Here is a 17,702-nt window from a genome sequence, read left to right on the forward strand (position 1 = left end):
AAAATCCATGCAATCCAGTGTGATGAGATGGCGCGGGAATCCACCATCATCTGCAGAAGTTTCCTTTTCTTTTTGGCAGAAAGTCTCAGGGCGTGCAAACGGCCAAACTTCTACAGATCCCAAGAGTCGACCCATCTGTCCCAAGACTGCCGTATCTTTGCCGCCACCTTTTTTTCCCAGATGTCGCCTCCTTTTGAGAAAAAAAGGTCAATGACTAAATCCAATGCAACTTGCTATTAACCGCTGCCACATGTGTGTTTTTTCCTTCACCCTTCCATTTCAGTGGCGCAATGAAATAGATCATTTTCTTTCCGGTCGGTCGCGGAAACCTCATCTTCGGCTGGAGCGCAATCGGCACGGCGGTCAGCTTCTTCCTCGTTAGTATAGTGGTGAGTATCCCCGCCTGTCACGCGGGAGACCGGGGTTCGATTCCCCAACGGGGAGTGCTTCCTCTTTTTCTCTCCTCAGCCTTGCTTTCTCTGGAACTCTTTCCCAGGATCCTCTTCATCGTTGCCACTTTGACCTAGCCCATCCATGGCAGTATAGCTTCCTGTTTGACACCAAAAAAGCATTTTGGGCTTCCTAGCATCTCGCACATGTCACCTCGACAATGCCGGGCTATCTTTCCCTTCATTTCGCCTTCCAAACACAGCTTGGTCCCTAGGAATGACACGCCACACCCACTTTTCCTTTGGGGAAAAGAAGGTTAATTTTGTCCAACTTCAGTTTCTTTTCCATGGACTACGCCATTCAAATGACTTAAGATATCATCTGTAGAAGCGCCAATCTTGTCACCAAAGATCCAGTAGCCAAAGGAAGGCTTGAAGTCTTTCTTGAAAAATCCATGCAATCCAGTGTGATGAGATGGCACGGGAATCCACCATCATCTGCAGAAGTTTCCTTTTCTTTTTGGCAGAAAGTCTCAGGGCGTGCAAACGGCCAAACTTCTACAGATCCCAAGAGTCGACCCATCTGTCCCAAGACTGCTGTATCTTTGCCGCCACCTTTTTTTCCCAGATGTCGCCTCCTTTTGAGAAAAAAAGGTCAATGACTAAATCCAATGCAATTTGCTATTAACCGCTGCCACATGTGTGTTTTTTCCTTCACCCTTCCATTTCAGTGGCGCAATGAAATAGATCATTCCTTTCCGGTCGGTCGCGGAAACCTCATCTTCAGCTGGAGCGCAATCGGCGCGGCCGTCACCTTCTTCCTCGTTAGTATAGTGGTGAGTATCCCCGCCTGTCACGCGGGAGACCGGGGTTCGATTCCCCGACGGGGAGTGCTTCCTCTTTTTCTCTCCTCAGCCTTGCTTTCTCTGGAACTCTTTCCCAGGATCCTCTTCATCGTTGCCACTTTGACCTAGCCCATCCATGGCAGTACAGCTTCCTGTTTGACACCAAAAAAGCATTTCGGGCTTCCTAGCATCTCGCACATGTCACCTCGACAATGCCGGGCTATCTTTCCCTTCATTTCGCCTTCCAAACACAGCTTGGTCCCCAGGAATGACACGCCACACCCACTTTTCCTTTGGGGAAAAGAAGGTTAATTTTGTCCAACTTCAGTTTCCTTTCCATGGACTTCGCCATTCAAATGACTCAAGATATCATCTGTAGAAGCGCCAATCTTGTCACCAAAGATCCAGTAGCCAAAGGAAGGCTTGAAGTCTTTCTTGAAAAATCCATGCAATCCAGTGTGATGAGATGGCACGGGAATCCACCATCATCTGCAGAAGTTTCCTTTTCTTTTTGGCAGAAAGTCTCAGGGCGTGCAAACGGCCAAACTTCTACAAATCCCAAGAGTCGACCCATCTGTCCCAAGACTGCCGTATCTTTGCCGCCACCTTTTTTTCCCAGATGTCGCCTCCTTTTGAGAAAAAAAGGTCAATGACTAAATCCAATGCAATTTGCTATTAACCGCTGCCACATGTGTGTTTTTTCCTTCACCCTTCCATTTCAGTGGCGCAATGAAATAGATCATTCCTTTCCGGTCGGTCGCGGAAACCTCATCTTTGGCTGGAGCGCAATCGGCATGGCGGTCAGCTTTTTCCTCGTTAGTATAGTGGTGAGTATCCCCGCCTGTCACGCGGGAGACCGGGGTTCGATTCCCCGACGGGGAGTGCTTCCTCTTTTTCTCTCCTCAGCCTTGCTTTCTCTGGAACTCTTTCCCAGGATCCTCTTCATCGTTGCCACTTTGACCTAGCCCATCCATGGCAGTACAGCTTCCTGTTTGACACCAAAAAAGCATTTCGGGCTTCCTAGCATCTCGCACATGTCACCTCGACAATGCCGGGCTATCTTTCCCTTCATTTCGCCTTCCAAACACAGCTTGGTCCCCAGGAATGACACGCCACACCCACTTTTCCTTTGGGGAAAAGAAGGTTAATTTTGTCCAACTTCAGTTTCCTTTCCATGGACTTCGCCATTCAAATGACTCAAGATATCATCTGTAGAAGCGCCAATCTTGTCACCAAAGATCCAGTAGCCAAAGGAAGGCTTGAAGTCTTTCTTGAAAAATCCATGCAATCCAGTGTGATGAGATGGCACGGGAATCCACCATCATCTGCAGAAGTTTCCTTTTCTTTTTGGCAGAAAGTCTCAGGGCGTGCAAACGGCCAAACTTCTACAGATCCCAAGAGTCGACCCATCTGTCCCAAGACTGCCGTATCTTTGCCGCCACCTTTTTTTCCCAGATGTCGCCTCCTTTTGAGAAAAAAAGGTCAATGACTAAATCCAATGCAATTTGCTATTAACCGCTGCCACATGTGTGTTTTTTCCTTCACCCTTCCATTTCAGTGGCGCAATGAAATAGACCATTCCTTTTCGGTCGGTCGCAGAAACCTCATCTTTGGCTGGAGCGCAATCGGCACGGCGGTCAGCTTTTTCCTCGTTAGTATAGTGGTGAGTATCCCCGCCTGTCACGCGGGAGACCGGGGTTCGATTCCCCGACGGGGAGTGCTTCCTCTTTTTCTCTCCTCAGCCTTGCTTTCTCTGGAACTCTTTCCCAGGATCCTCTTCATCGTTGCCACTTTGACCTAGCCCATCCATGGCAGTACAGCTTCCTGTTTGACACCAAAAAAGCATTTCGGGCTTCCTAGCATCTCGCACATGTCACCTCGACAATGCCGGGCTATCTTTCCCTTCATTTCGCCTTCCAAACACAGCTTGGTCCCCAGGAATGACACGCCACACCCACTTTTCCTTTGGGGAAAAGAAGGTTAATTTTGTCCAACTTCAGTTTCCTTTCCATGGACTTCGCCATTCAAATGACTTAAGATATCATCTGTAGAAGCGCCAATCTTGTCACCAAAGATCCAGTAGCCAAAGGAAGGCTTGAAGTCTTTCTTGAAAAATCCATGCAATCCAGTGTGATGAGATGGCACGGGAATCCACCATCATCTGCAGAAGTTTCCTTTTCTTTTTGGCAGAAAGTCTCAGGGCGTGCAAACGGCCAAACTTTTACAGATCCCAAGAGTCGACCCATCTGTCCCAAGACTGCCGTATCTTTGCCGCCACCTTTTTTTCCCAGATGTCGCCTCCTTTTGAGAAAAAAAGGTCAATGACTAAATCCAATGCAATTTGCTATTAACCGCTGCCACATGTGTGTTTTTTCCTTCACCCTTCCATTTCAGTGGCGCAATGAAATAGATCATTCCTTTCCGGTCGGTCGCGGAAACCACATCTTCGGCTGGAGCGCAATCGGCGTGGCGGTCAGCTTCTTCCTCGTTAGTATAGTGGTGAGTATCCCCGCCTGTCACGCGGGAGACCGGGTTTCGATTCCCCGACGGGGAGTGCATCCTCTTTTTCTCTCCTCAGCCTTGCTTTCTCTGGAACTCTTTCCCAGGATCCTCTTCATCGTTGCCACTTTGACCTAGCCCATCCATGGCAGTACAGCTTCCTGTTTGACACCAAAAAAGCATTTCGGGCTTCCTAGCATCTCGCACATGTCACCTCGACAATGCCGGGCTATCTTTCCCTTCATTTCGCCTTCCAAACACAGCTTGGTCCCCAGGAATGACACGCCACACCCACTTTTCCTTTGGGGAAAAGAAGGTTAATTTTGTCCAACTTCAGTTTCCTTTCCATGGACTTCGCCATTCAAATGACTCAAGATATCATCTGTAGAAGCGCCAATCTTGTCACCAAAGATCCAGTAGCCAAAGGAAGGCTTGAAGTCTTTCTTGAAAAATCCATGCAATCCAGTGTGATGAGATGGCGCGGGAATCCACCATCATCTGCAGAAGTTTCCTTTTCTTTTTGGCAGAAAGTCTCAGGGCGTGCAAACGGCCAAACTTCTACAGATCCCAAGAGTCGACCCATCTGTCCCAAGACTGCCGTATCTTTGCCGCCACCTTTTTTTCCCAGATGTCGCCTCCTTTTGAGAAAAAAAGGTCAATGACTAAATCCAATGCAATTTGCTATTAACCGCTGCCACATGTGTGTTTTTTCCTTCACCCTTCCATTTCAGTGGCGCAATGAAATAGATCATTCCTTTCCGGTCGGTCGCGGAAACCTCATCTTCGGCTGGAGCGCAATCGGCGCGGCGGTCAGCTTCTTTCTCGTTAGTATAGTGGTGAGTATCCCCGCCTGTCACGCGGGAGACCGGGGTTCGATTCCCCGACGGGGAGTGCTTCCTCTTTTTCTCTCCTCAGCCTTGCTTTCTCTGGAACTCTTTCCCAGGATCCTCTTCATCGTTGCCACTTTGACTAGCCCATCCATGGCCGTACAGCTTCCTGTTTGACACCAAAAAAGCATTTCGGGCTTCCTAGCATCTCGCACATGTCACCTCGACAATGCCGGGCTATCTTTCCCTTCATTTCGCCTTCCAAACACAGCTTGGTCCCCAGGAATGACACACCACACCCACTTTTCCTTTGGGGAAAAGAAGGTTAATTTTGTCCAACTTCAGTTTCCTTTCCATGGACTTCGCCATTCAAATGACTCAAGATATCATCTGTAGAAGCGCCAATCTTGTCACCAAAGATCCAGTAGCCAAAGGAAGGCTTGAAGTCTTTCTTGAAAAATCCATGCAATCCAGTGTGATGAGATGGCACGGGAATCCACCATCATCTGCAGAAGTTTCCTTTTCTTTTTGGCAGAAAGTCTCAGGGCGTGCAAACGGCCAAACTTCTACAGATCCCAAGAGTCGACCCATCTGTCCCAAGACTGCCGTATCTTTGCCGCCACCTTTTTTTCCCAGATGTCGCCTCCTTTTGAGAAAAAAAGGTCAATGACTAAATCCAATGCAATTTGCTATTAACCGCTGCCACATGTGTGTTTTTTCCTTCACCCTTCCATTTCAGTGGCGCAATGAAATAGATCATTCCTTTCCGGTCGGTCGCGGAAACCTCATCTTTGGCTGGAGCGCAATCGGCATGGCAGTCAGCTTTTTCCTCGTTAGTATAGTGGTGAGTATCCCCGCCTGTCACGCGGGAGACCGGGGTTCGATTCCCCGACGGGGAGTGCTTCCTCTTTTTCTCTCCTCAGCCTTGCTTTCTCTGGAACTCTTTCCCAGGATCCTCTTCATCGTTGCCACTTTGACCTAGCCCATCCATGGCAGTACAGCTTCCTGTTTGACACCAAAAAAGCATTTCGGGCTTCCTAGCATCTCGCACATGTCACCTCGACAATGCCGGGCTATCTTTCCCTTCATTTCGCCTTCCAAACACAGCTTGGTCCCCAGGAATGACACGCCACACCCACTTTTCCTTTGGGGAAAAGAAGGTTAATTTTGTCCAACTTCAGTTTCCTTTCCATGGACTTCGCCATTCAAATGACTCAAGATATCATCTGTAGAAGCGCCAATCTTGTCACCAAAGATCCAGTAGCCAAAGGAAGGCTTGAAGTCTTTCTTGAAAAATCCATGCAATCCAGTGTGATGAGATGGCACGGGAATCCACCATCATCTGCAGAAGTTTCCTTTTCTTTTTGGCAGAAAGTCTCAGGGCGTGCAAACGGCCAAACTTCTACAGATCCCAAGAGTCGACCCATCTGTCCCAAGACTGCCGTATCTTTGCCGCCACCTTTTTTTCCCAGATGTCGCCTCCTTTTGAGAAAAAAAGGTCAATGACTAAATCCAATGCAATTTGCTATTAACCGCTGCCACATGTGTGTTTTTTCCTTCACCCTTCCATTTCAGTGGCGCAATGAAATAGATCATTCCTTTCCGGTCGGTCGCGGAAACCTCATCTTTGGCTGGAGCGCAATCGGCACGGCGGTCAGCTTTTTCCTCGTTAGTATAGTGGTGAGTATCCCCGCCTGTCACGCGGGAGACCGGGGTTCGATTCCCCGACGGGGAGTGCTTCCTCTTTTTCTCTCCTCAGCCTTGCTTTCTCTGGAACTCTTTCCCAGGATCCTCTTCATCGTTGCCACTTTGACCTAGCCCATCCATGGCAGTACAGCTTCCTGTTTGACACCATAAAAGCATTTCGGGCTTCCTAGCATCTCGCACATGTCACCTCGACAATGCCGGGCTATCTTTCCCTTCATTTCGCCTTCCAAACACAGCTTGGTCCCCAGGAATGACACGCCACACCCACTTTTCCTTTGGGGAAAAGAAGGTTAATTTTGTCCAACTTCAGTTTCCTTTCCATGGACTTCGCCATTCAAATGACTCAAGATATCATCTGTAGAAGCGCCAATCTTGTCACCAAAGATCCAGTAGCCAAAGGAAGGCTTGAAGTCTTTCTTGAAAAATCCATGCAATCCAGTGTGATGAGATGGCACGGGAATCTACCATCATCTGCAGAAGTTTCCTTTTCTTTTTGGCAGAAAGTCTCAGGGCGTGCAAACGGCGAAACTTTTACAGATCCCAAGAGTCGACCCATCTGTCCCAAGACTGCTGTATCTTTGCCGCCACCTTTTTTTCCCAGATGTCGCCTCCTTTTGAGAAAAAAAGGTCAATGACTAAATCCAATGCAATTTGCTATTAACCGCTGCCACATGTGTGTTTTTTCCTTCACCCTTCCATTTCAGTGGCGCAATGAAATAGATCATTCCTTTCCGGTCGGTCGCGGAAACCTCATCTTCGGCTGGAGCGCAATCGGCGTGGCGGTCAGCTTCTTCCTCATTAGTATAGTGGTGAGTATCCCCACCTGTCACGCGGGAGACCGGGTTTCGATTCCCCGACGGGGAGTGCTTCCTCTTTTTCTCTCCTCAGCCTTGCTTTCTCTGGAACTCTTTCCCAGGATCCTCTTCATCGTTGCCACTTTGACCTAGCCCATCCATGGCAGTACAGCTTCCTGTTTGACACCAAAAAAGCATTTCGGGCTTCCTAGCATCTCGCACATGTCACCTCGACAATGCCGGGCTATCTTTCCCTTCATTTCGCCTTCCAAACACAGCTTGGTCCCCAGGAATGACACGCCACACCCACTTTTCCTTTGGGGAAAAGAAGGTTAATTTTGTCCAACTTCAGTTTCCTTTCCATGGACTTCGCCATTCAAATGACTCAAGATATCATCTGTAGAAGCGCCAATCTTGTCACCAAAGATCCAGTAGCCAAAGGAAGGCTTGAAGTCTTTCTTGAAAAATCCATGCAATCCAGTGTGATGAGATGGCACGGGAATCCACCATCATCTGCAGAAGTTTCCTTTTCTTTTTGGCAGAAAGTCTCAGGGCGTGCAAACGGCCAAACTTCTACAGATCCCAAGAGTCGACCCATCTGTCCCAAGACTGCCGTATCTTTGCCGCCACCTTTTTTTCCCAGATGTCGCCTCCTTTTGAGAAAAAAAGGTCAATGACTAAATCCAATGCAATTTGCTATTAACCGCTGCCACATGTGTGTTTTTTCCTTCACCCTTCCATTTCAGTGGCGCAATGAAATAGATCATTCCTTTCCGGTCGGTCGCGGAAACCTCATCTTTGGCTGGAGCGCAATCGGCACGGCAGTCAGCTTTTTCCTCGTTAGTATAGTGGTGAGTATCCCCGCCTGTCACGCGGGAGACCGGGGATCGATTCCCCGACGGGGAGTGCTTCCTCTTTTTCTCTCCTCAGCCTTGCTTTCTCTGGAACTCTTTCCCAGGATCCTCTTCATCGTTGCCACTTTGACCTAGCCCATCCATGGCAGTACAGCTTCCTGTTTGACACCAAAAAAGCATTTCGGGCTTCCTAGCATCTCGCACATGTCACCTCGACAATGCCGGGCTATCTTTCCCTTCATTTCGCCTTCCAAACACAGCTTGGTCCCCAGGAATGACACGCCACACCCACTTTTCCTTTGGGGAAAAGAAGGTTAATTTTGTCCAACTTCAGTTTCCTTTCCATGGACTTCGCCATTCAAATGACTCAAGATATCATCTGTAGAAGCGCCAATCTTGTCACCAAAGATCCAGTAGCCAAAGGAAGGCTTGAAGTCTTTCTTGAAAAATCCATGCAATCCAGTGTGATGAGATGGCACGGGAATCCACCATCATCTGCAGAAGTTTCCTTTTCTTTTTGGCAGAAAGTCTCAGGGCGTGCAAACGGCCAAACTTCTACAGATCCCAAGAGTCGACCCATCTGTCCCAAGACTGCCGTATCTTTGCCGCCACCTTTTTTTCCCAGATGTCGCCTCCTTTTGAGAAAAAAAGGTCAATGACTAAATCCAATGCAATTTGCTATTAACCGCTGCCACATGTGTGTTTTTTCCTTCACCCTTCCATTTCAGTGGCGCAATGAAATAGATCATTCCTTTCCGGTCGGTCGCGGAAACCTCATCTTCGGCTGGAGCGCAATCGGCGTGGCGGTCAGCTTCTTCCTCATTAGTATAGTGGTGAGTATCCCCACCTGTCACGCGGGAGACCGGGTTTCGATTCCCCGACGGGGAGTGCTTCCTCTTTTTCTCTCCTCAGCCTTGCTTTCTCTGGAACTCTTTCCCAGGATCCTCTTCATCGTTGCCACTTTGACCTAGCCCATCCATGGCAGTACAGCTTCCTGTTTGACACCAAAAAAGCATTTCGGGCTTCCTAGCATCTCGCACATGTCACCTCGACAATGCCGGGCTATCTTTCCCTTCATTTCGCCTTCCAAACACAGCTTGGTCCCTAGGAATGACACGCCACACCCACTTTTCCTTTGGGGAAAAGAAGGTTAATTTTGTCCAACTTCAGTTTCCTTTCCATGGACTTCGCCATTCAAATGACTCAAGATATCATCTGTAGAAGCGCCAATCTTGTCACCAAAGATCCAGTAGCCAAAGGAAGGCTTGAAGTCTTTCTTGAAAAATCCATGCAATCCAGTGTGATGAGATGGCACGGGAATCTACCATCATCTGCAGAAGTTTCCTTTTCTTTTTGGCAGAAAGTCTCAGGGCGTGCAAACGGCGAAACTTTTACAGATCCCAAGAGTCGACCCATCTGTCCCAAGACTGCCGTATCTTTGCCGCCACCTTTTTTTCCCAGATGTCGCCTCCTTTTGAGAAAAAAAGGTCAATGACTAAATCCAATGCAATTTGCTATTAACCGCTGCCACATGTGTGTTTTTTCCTTCACCCTTCCATTTCAGTGGCGCAATGAAATAGATCATTCCTTTCCGGTCGGTCGCGGAAACCTCATCTTCGGCTGGAGCGCAATCGGCGTGGCGGTCAGCTTCTTCCTCATTAGTATAGTGGTGAGTATCCCCACCTGTCACGCGGGAGACCGGGTTTCGATTCCCCGACGGGGAGTGCTTCCTCTTTTTCTCTCCTCAGCCTTGCTTTCTCTGGAACTCTTTCCCAGGATCCTCTTCATCGTTGCCACTTTGACCTAGCCCATCCATGGCAGTACAGCTTCCTGTTTGACACCAAAAAAGCATTTCGGGCTTCCTAGCATCTCGCACATGTCACCTCGACAATGCCGGGCTATCTTTCCCTTCATTTCGCCTTCCAAACACAGCTTGGTCCCCAGGAATGACACGCCACACCCACTTTTCCTTTGGGGAAAAGAAGGTTAATTTTGTCCAACTTCAGTTTCCTTTCCATGGACTTCGCCATTCAAATGACTCAAGATATCATCTGTAGAAGCGCCAATCTTGTCACCAAAGATCCAGTAGCCAAAGGAAGGCTTGAAGTCTTTCTTGAAAAATCCATGCAATCCAGTGTGATGAGATGGCACGGGAATCCACCATCATCTGCAGAAGTTTCCTTTTCTTTTTGGCAGAAAGTCTCAGGGCGTGCAAACGGCCAAACTTCTACAGATCCCAAGAGTCGACCCATCTGTCCCAAGACTGCCGTATCTTTGCCGCCACCTTTTTTTCCCAGATGTCGCCTCCTTTTGAGAAAAAAAGGTCAATGACTAAATCCAATGCAATTTGCTATTAACCGCTGCCACATGTGTGTTTTTTCCTTCACCCTTCCATTTCAGTGGCGCAATGAAATAGATCATTCCTTTCCGGTCGGTCGCGGAAACCTCATCTTCGGCTGGAGCGCAATCGGCGCGGCGGTCAGCTTCTTCCTCGTTAGTATAGTGGTGAGTATCCCCGCCTGTCACGCGGGAGACCGGGGTTCGATTCCCCGACGGGGAGTGCTTCCTCATTTTCTCTCCTCAGCCTTGCTTTCTCTGGAACTCTTTCCCAGGATCCTCTTCATCGTTGCCACTTTGACCTAGCCCATCCATGGCAGTACAGCTTCCTGTTTGACACCAAAAAAGCATTTCGGGCTTCCTAGCATCTCGCACATGTCACCTCGACAATGCCGGGCTATCTTTCCCTTCATTTCGCCTTCCAAACACAGCTTGGTCCCCAGGAATGACACGCCACACCCACTTTTCCTTTGGGGAAAAGAAGGTTAATTTTGTCCAACTTCAGTTTCCTTTCCATGGACTTCGCCATTCAAATGACTCAAGATATCATCTGTAGAAGCGCCAATCTTGTCATCACAGATCCAGTAGCCAAAGGAAGGCTTGAAGTCTTTCTTGAAAAATCCATGCAATCCAGTGTGATGAGATGGCACGGGAATCCACCATCATCTGCAGAAGTTTCCTTTTCTTTTTGGCAGAAAGTCTCAGGGCGTGCAAACGGCCAAACTTCTACAGATCCCAAGAGTCGACCCATCTGTCCCAAGACTGCCGTATCTTTGCCGCCACCTTTTTTTCCCAGATGTCGCCTCCTTTTGAGAAAAAAAGGTCAATGACTAAATCCAATGCAATTTGCTATTAACCGCTGCCACATGTGTGTTTTTTCCTTCACCCTTCCATTTCAGTGGCGCAATGAAATAGACCATTCCTTTCCGGTCGGTCGCGGAAACCTCATCTTTGGCTGGAGCGCAATCGGCACGGCGGTCAGATTTTTCCTCGTTAGTATAGTGGTGAGTATCCCCGCCTGTCACGCGGGAGACCGGGGTTCGATTCCCCGACGGGCAGTGCTTCCTCTTTTTCTCTCCTCAGCCTTGCTTTCTCTGGAACTCTTTCCCAGGATCCTCTTCATCGTTGCCACTTTGACCTAGCCCATCCATGGCAGTACAGCTTCCTGTTTGACACCAAAAAAGCATTTCGGGCTTCCTAGCATCTCGCACATGTCACCTCGACAATGCCGGGCTATCTTTCCCTTCATTTCGCCTTCCAAACACAGCTTGGTCCCCAGGAATGACACGCCACACCCACTTTTCCTTTGGGGAAAAGAAGGTTAATTTTGTCCAACTTCAGTTTCCTTTCCATGGACTTCGCCATTCAAATGACTCAAGATATCATCTGTAGAAGCGCCAATCTTGTCACCAAAGATCCAGTAGCCAAAGGAAGGCTTGAAGTCTTTCTTGAAAAATCCATGCAATCCAGTGTGATGAGATGGCACGGGAATCCACCATCATCTGCAGAAGTTTCCTTTTCTTTTTGGCAGAAAGTCTCAGGGCGTGCAAACGGCCAAACTTTTACAGATCCCAAGAGTCGACCCATCTGTCCCAAGACTGCCGTATCTTTGCCGCCACCTTTTTTTCCCAGATGTCGCCTCCTTTTGAGAAAAAAAGGTCAATGACTAAATCCAATGCAATTTGCTATTAACCGCTGCCACATGTGTGTTTTTTCCTTCACCCTTCCATTTCAGTGGCGCAATGAAATAGATCATTCCTTTCCGGTCGGTCGCGGAAACCTCATCTTCGGCTGGAGCGCAATCGGTGTGGCGGTCAGCTTCTTCCTCGTTAGTATAGTGGTGAGTATCCCCGCCTGTCACGCGGGAGACCGGGTTTCGATTCCCCGACGGGGAGTGCTTCCTCTTTTTCTCTCCTCAGCCTTGCTTTCTCTGGAACTCTTTCCCAGGATCCTCTTCATCGTTGCCACTTTGACCTAGCCCATCCATGGCAGTACAGCTTCCTGTTTGACACCAAAAAAGCATTTCGGGCTTCCTAGCATCTCGCACATGTCACCTCGACAATGCCGGGCTATCTTTCCCTTCATTTCGCCTTCCAAACACAGCTTGGTCCCCAGGAATGACACGCCACACCCACTTTTCCTTTGGGGAAAAGAAGGTTAATTTTGTCCAACTTCAGTTTCCTTTCCATGGACTTCGCCATTCAAATGACTCAAGATATCATCTGTAGAAGCGCCAATCTTGTCACCAAAGATCCAGTAGCCAAAGGAAGGCTTGAAGTCTTTCTTGAAAAATCCATGCAATCCAGTGTGATGAGATGGCACGGGAATCCACCATCATCTGCAGAAGTTTCCTTTTCTTTTTGGCAGAAAGTCTCAGGGCGTGCAAACGGCCAAACTTCTACAAATCCCAAGAGTCGACCCATCTGTCCCAAGACTGCCGTATCTTTGCCGCCACCTTTTTTTCCCAGATGTCGCCTCCTTTTGAGAAAAAAAGGTCAATGACTAAATCCAATGCAATTTGCTATTAACCGCTGCCACATGTGTGTTTTTTCCTTCACCCTTCCATTTCAGTGGCGCAATGAAATAGATCATTCCTTTCCGGTCGGTCGCGGAAACCTCATCTTTGGCTGGAGCGCAATCGGCATGGCGGTCAGCTTTTTCCTCGTTAGTATAGTGGTGAGTATCCCCGCCTGTCACGCGGGAGACCGGGGTTCGATTCCCCGACGGGGAGTGCTTCCTCTTTTTCTCTCCTCAGCCTTGCTTTCTCTGGAACTCTTTCCCAGGATCCTCTTCATCGTTGCCACTTTGACCTAGCCCATCCATGGCAGTACAGCTTCCTGTTTGACACCAAAAAAGCATTTCGGGCTTCCTAGCATCTCGCACATGTCACCTCGACAATGCCGGGCTATCTTTCCCTTCATTTCGCCTTCCAAACACAGCTTGGTCCCCAGGAATGACACGCCACACCCACTTTTCCTTTGGGGAAAAGAAGGTTAATTTTGTCCAACTTCAGTTTCCTTTCCATGGACTTCGCCATTCAAATGACTCAAGATATCATCTGTAGAAGCGCCAATCTTGTCACCAAAGATCCAGTAGCCAAAGGAAGGCTTGAAGTCTTTCTTGAAAAATCCATGCAATCCAGTGTGATGAGATGGCACGGGAATCCACCATCATCTGCAGAAGTTTCCTTTTCTTTTTGGCAGAAAGTCTCAGGGCGTGCAAACGGCCAAACTTCTACAGATCCCAAGAGTCGACCCATCTGTCCCAAGACTGCCGTATCTTTGCCGCCACCTTTTTTTCCCAGATGTCGCCTCCTTTTGAGAAAAAAAGGTCAATGACTAAATCCAATGCAATTTGCTATTAACCGCTGCCACATGTGTGTTTTTTCCTTCACCCTTCCATTTCAGTGGCGCAATGAAATAGACCATTCCTTTCCGGTCGGTCGCAGAAACCTCATCTTTGGCTGGAGCGCAATCGGCACGGCGGTCAGCTTTTTCCTCGTTAGTATAGTGGTGAGTATCCCCGCCTGTCACGCGGGAGACCGGGGTTCGATTCCCCGACGGGGAGTGCTTCCTCTTTTTCTCTCCTCAGCCTTGCTTTCTCTGGAACTCTTTCCCAGGATCCTCTTCATCGTTGCCACTTTGACCTAGCCCATCCATGGCAGTACAGCTTCCTGTTTGACACCAAAAAAGCATTTCGGGCTTCCTAGCATCTCGCACATGTCACCTCGACAATGCCGGGCTATCTTTCCCTTCATTTCGCCTTCCAAACACAGCTTGGTCCCCAGGAATGACACGCCACACCCACTTTTCCTTTGGGGAAAAGAAGGTTAATTTTGTCCAACTTCAGTTTCCTTTCCATGGACTTCGCCATTCAAATGACTTAAGATATCATCTGTAGAAGCGCCAATCTTGTCACCAAAGATCCAGTAGCCAAAGGAAGGCTTGAAGTCTTTCTTGAAAAATCCATGCAATCCAGTGTGATGAGATGGCACGGGAATCCACCATCATCTGCAGAAGTTTCCTTTTCTTTTTGGCAGAAAGTCTCAGGGCGTGCAAACGGCCAAACTTTTACAGATCCCAAGAGTCGACCCATCTGTCCCAAGACTGCCGTATCTTTGCCGCCACCTTTTTTTCCCAGATGTCGCCTCCTTTTGAGAAAAAAAGGTCAATGACTAAATCCAATGCAATTTGCTATTAACCGCTGCCACATGTGTGTTTTTTCCTTCACCCTTCCATTTCAGTGGCGCAATGAAATAGATCATTCCTTTCCGGTCGGTCGCGGAAACCACATCTTCGGCTGGAGCGCAATCGGCGTGGCGGTCAGCTTCTTCCTCGTTAGTATAGTGGTGAGTATCCCCGCCTGTCACGCGGGAGACCGGGTTTCGATTCCCCGACGGGGAGTGCATCCTCTTTTTCTCTCCTCAGCCTTGCTTTCTCTGGAACTCTTTCCCAGGATCCTCTTCATCGTTGCCACTTTGACCTAGCCCATCCATGGCAGTACAGCTTCCTGTTTGACACCAAAAAAGCATTTCGGGCTTCCTAGCATCTCGCACATGTCACCTCGACAATGCCGGGCTATCTTTCCCTTCATTTCGCCTTCCAAACACAGCTTGGTCCCCAGGAATGACACGCCACACCCACTTTTCCTTTGGGGAAAAGAAGGTTAATTTTGTCCAACTTCAGTTTCCTTTCCATGGACTTCGCCATTCAAATGACTCAAGATATCATCTGTAGAAGCGCCAATCTTGTCACCAAAGATCCAGTAGCCAAAGGAAGGCTTGAAGTCTTTCTTGAAAAATCCATGCAATCCAGTGTGATGAGATGGCGCGGGAATCCACCATCATCTGCAGAAGTTTCCTTTTCTTTTTGGCAGAAAGTCTCAGGGCGTGCAAACGGCCAAACTTCTACAGATCCCAAGAGTCGACCCATCTGTCCCAAGACTGCCGTATCTTTGCCGCCACCTTTTTTTCCCAGATGTCGCCTCCTTTTGAGAAAAAAAGGTCAATGACTAAATCCAATGCAATTTGCTATTAACCGCTGCCACATGTGTGTTTTTTCCTTCACCCTTCCATTTCAGTGGCGCAATGAAATAGATCATTCCTTTCCGGTCGGTCGCGGAAACCTCATCTTCGGCTGGAGCGCAATCGGCGCGGCGGTCAGCTTCTTTCTCGTTAGTATAGTGGTGAGTATCCCCGCCTGTCACGCGGGAGACCGGGGTTCGATTCCCCGACGGGGAGTGCTTCCTCTTTTTCTCTCCTCAGCCTTGCTTTCTCTGGAACTCTTTCCCAGGATCCTCTTCATCGTTGCCACTTTGACTAGCCCATCCATGGCCGTACAGCTTCCTGTTTGACACCAAAAAAGCATTTCGGGCTTCCTAGCATCTCGCACATGTCACCTCGACAATGCCGGGCTATCTTTCCCTTCATTTCGCCTTCCAAACACAGCTTGGTCCCCAGGAATGACACACCACACCCACTTTTCCTTTGGGGAAAAGAAGGTTAATTTTGTCCAACTTCAGTTTCCTTTCCATGGACTTCGCCATTCAAATGACTCAAGATATCATCTGTAGAAGCGCCAATCTTGTCACCAAGGATCCAGTAGCCAAAGGAAGGCTTGAAGTCTTTCTTGAAAAATCCATGCAATCCAGTGTGATGAGATGGCACGGGAATCCACCATCATCTGCAGAAGTTTCCTTTTCTTTTTGGCAGAAAGTCTCAGGGCGTGCAAACGGCCAAACTTCTACAGATCCCAAGAGTCGACCCATCTGTCCCAAGACTGCCGTATCTTTGCCGCCACCTTTTTTTCCCAGATGTCGCCTCCTTTTGAGAAAAAAAGGTCAATGACTAAATCCAATGCAATTTGCTATTAACCGCTGCCACATGTGTGTTTTTTCCTTCACCCTTCCATTTCAGTGGCGCAATGAAATAGATCATTCCTTTCCGGTCGGTCGCGGAAACCTCATCTTTGGCTGGAGCGCAATCGGCATGGCAGTCAGCTTTTTCCTCGTTAGTATAGTGGTGAGTATCCCCGCCTGTCACGCGGGAGACCGGGGTTCGATTCCCCGACGGGGAGTGCTTCCTCTTTTTCTCTCCTCAGCCTTGCTTTCTCTGGAACTCTTTCCCAGGATCCTCTTCATCGTTGCCACTTTGACCTAGCCCATCCATGGCAGTACAGCTTCCTGTTTGACACCATAAAAGCATTTCGGGCTTCCTAGCATCTCGCACATGTCACCTCGACAATGCCGGGCTATCTTTCCCTTCATTTCGCCTTCCAAACACAGCTTGGTCCCCAGGAATGACACGCCACACCCACTTTTCCTTTGGGGAAAAGAAGGTTAATTTTGTCCAACTTCAGTTTCCTTTCCATGGACTTCGCCATTCAAATGACTCAAGATATCATCTGTAGAAGCGCCAATCTTGTCACCAAAGATCCAGTAGCCAAAGGAAGGCTTGAAGTCTTTCTTGAAAAATCCATGCAATCCAGTGTGATGAGATGGCACGGGAATCTACCATCATCTGCAGAAGTTTCCTTTTCTTTTTGGCAGAAAGTCTCAGGGCGTGCAAACGGCGAAACTTTTACAGATCCCAAGAGTCGACCCATCTGTCCCAAGACTGCTGTATCTTTGCCGCCACCTTTTTTTCCCAGATGTCGCCTCCTTTTGAGAAAAAAAGGTCAATGACTAAATCCAATGCAATTTGCTATTAACCGCTGCCACATGTGTGTTTTTTCCTTCACCCTTCCATTTCAGTGGCGCAATGAAATAGATCATTCCTTTCCGGTCGGTCGCGGAAACCTCATCTTCGGCTGGAGCGCAATCGGCGTGGCGGTCAGCTTCTTCCTCATTAGTATAGTGGTGAGTATCCCCACCTGTCACGCGGGAGACCGGGTTTCGATTCCCCGACGGGGAGTGCTTCCTCTTTTTCTCTCCTCAGCCTTGCTTTCTCTGGAACTCTTTCCCAGGATCCTCTTCATCGTTGCCACTTTGACCTAGCCCATCCATGGCAGTACAGCTTCCTGTTTGACACCAAAAAAGCATTTCGGGCTTCCTAGCATCTCGCACATGTCACCTCGACAATGCCGGGCTATCTTTCCCTTCATTTCGCCTTCCAAACACAGCTTGGTCCCTAGGAATGACACGCCACACCCACTTTTCCTTTGGGGAAAAGAAGGTTAATTTTGTCCAACTTCAGTTTCCTTTCCATGGACTACGCCATTCAAATGACTTAAGATATCATCTGTAGAAGCGCCAATCTTGTCACCAAAGATCCAGTAGCCAAAGGAAGGCTTTAAGTCTTTCTTGAAAAATCCATGCAATCCAGTGTGATGAGATGGCACGGGAATCCACCATCATCTGCAGAAGTTTCCTTTTCTTTTTGGCAGAAAGTCTCAGGGCGTGCAAACGGCCAAACTTCTACAGATCCCAAGAGTCGACCCATCTGTCCCAAGAC

General features: G+C 48.6%; 9 non-coding genes across 9 annotated transcripts; all 9 read left to right on the forward strand.

Annotated features, from left to right (window-relative positions):
- The first annotated feature begins 1,208 nt into the window (after nt 1-1,208).
- TRNAD-GUC (transfer RNA aspartic acid (anticodon GUC)) lies at nt 1,209-1,280 on the forward strand. The gene has a single exon. It is a non-coding gene; the product is annotated as a tRNA-Asp (tRNA).
- A 764-nt stretch (nt 1,281-2,044) lies between these two features.
- Nucleotides 2,045-2,116, forward strand: TRNAD-GUC (transfer RNA aspartic acid (anticodon GUC)). The gene has a single exon. It is a non-coding gene; the product is annotated as a tRNA-Asp (tRNA).
- Nucleotides 2,117-2,880: 764 nt separating this feature from the next.
- Nucleotides 2,881-2,952, forward strand: TRNAD-GUC (transfer RNA aspartic acid (anticodon GUC)). The gene has a single exon. It is a non-coding gene; the product is annotated as a tRNA-Asp (tRNA).
- A 2,435-nt stretch (nt 2,953-5,387) lies between these two features.
- TRNAD-GUC (transfer RNA aspartic acid (anticodon GUC)) lies at nt 5,388-5,459 on the forward strand. The gene has a single exon. It is a non-coding gene; the product is annotated as a tRNA-Asp (tRNA).
- A 764-nt stretch (nt 5,460-6,223) lies between these two features.
- TRNAD-GUC (transfer RNA aspartic acid (anticodon GUC)) lies at nt 6,224-6,295 on the forward strand. Its single transcript has one exon. It is a non-coding gene; the product is annotated as a tRNA-Asp (tRNA).
- Nucleotides 6,296-10,403: 4,108 nt separating this feature from the next.
- On the forward strand, nt 10,404-10,475 carry TRNAD-GUC (transfer RNA aspartic acid (anticodon GUC)). Its single transcript has one exon. It is a non-coding gene; the product is annotated as a tRNA-Asp (tRNA).
- A 2,436-nt stretch (nt 10,476-12,911) lies between these two features.
- On the forward strand, nt 12,912-12,983 carry TRNAD-GUC (transfer RNA aspartic acid (anticodon GUC)). The gene has a single exon. It is a non-coding gene; the product is annotated as a tRNA-Asp (tRNA).
- Nucleotides 12,984-13,747: 764 nt separating this feature from the next.
- TRNAD-GUC (transfer RNA aspartic acid (anticodon GUC)) lies at nt 13,748-13,819 on the forward strand. The gene has a single exon. It is a non-coding gene; the product is annotated as a tRNA-Asp (tRNA).
- Nucleotides 13,820-16,254: 2,435 nt separating this feature from the next.
- On the forward strand, nt 16,255-16,326 carry TRNAD-GUC (transfer RNA aspartic acid (anticodon GUC)). Its single transcript has one exon. It is a non-coding gene; the product is annotated as a tRNA-Asp (tRNA).
- The last annotated feature ends 1,376 nt before the right edge of the window (nt 16,327-17,702 follow it).

Source organism: Leptodactylus fuscus, unplaced genomic scaffold, assembly GCF_031893055.1.
Source record: "Leptodactylus fuscus isolate aLepFus1 unplaced genomic scaffold, aLepFus1.hap2 HAP2_SCAFFOLD_378, whole genome shotgun sequence".
NCBI classification, from domain to species: Eukaryota; Metazoa; Chordata; class Amphibia; order Anura; family Leptodactylidae; genus Leptodactylus; species Leptodactylus fuscus.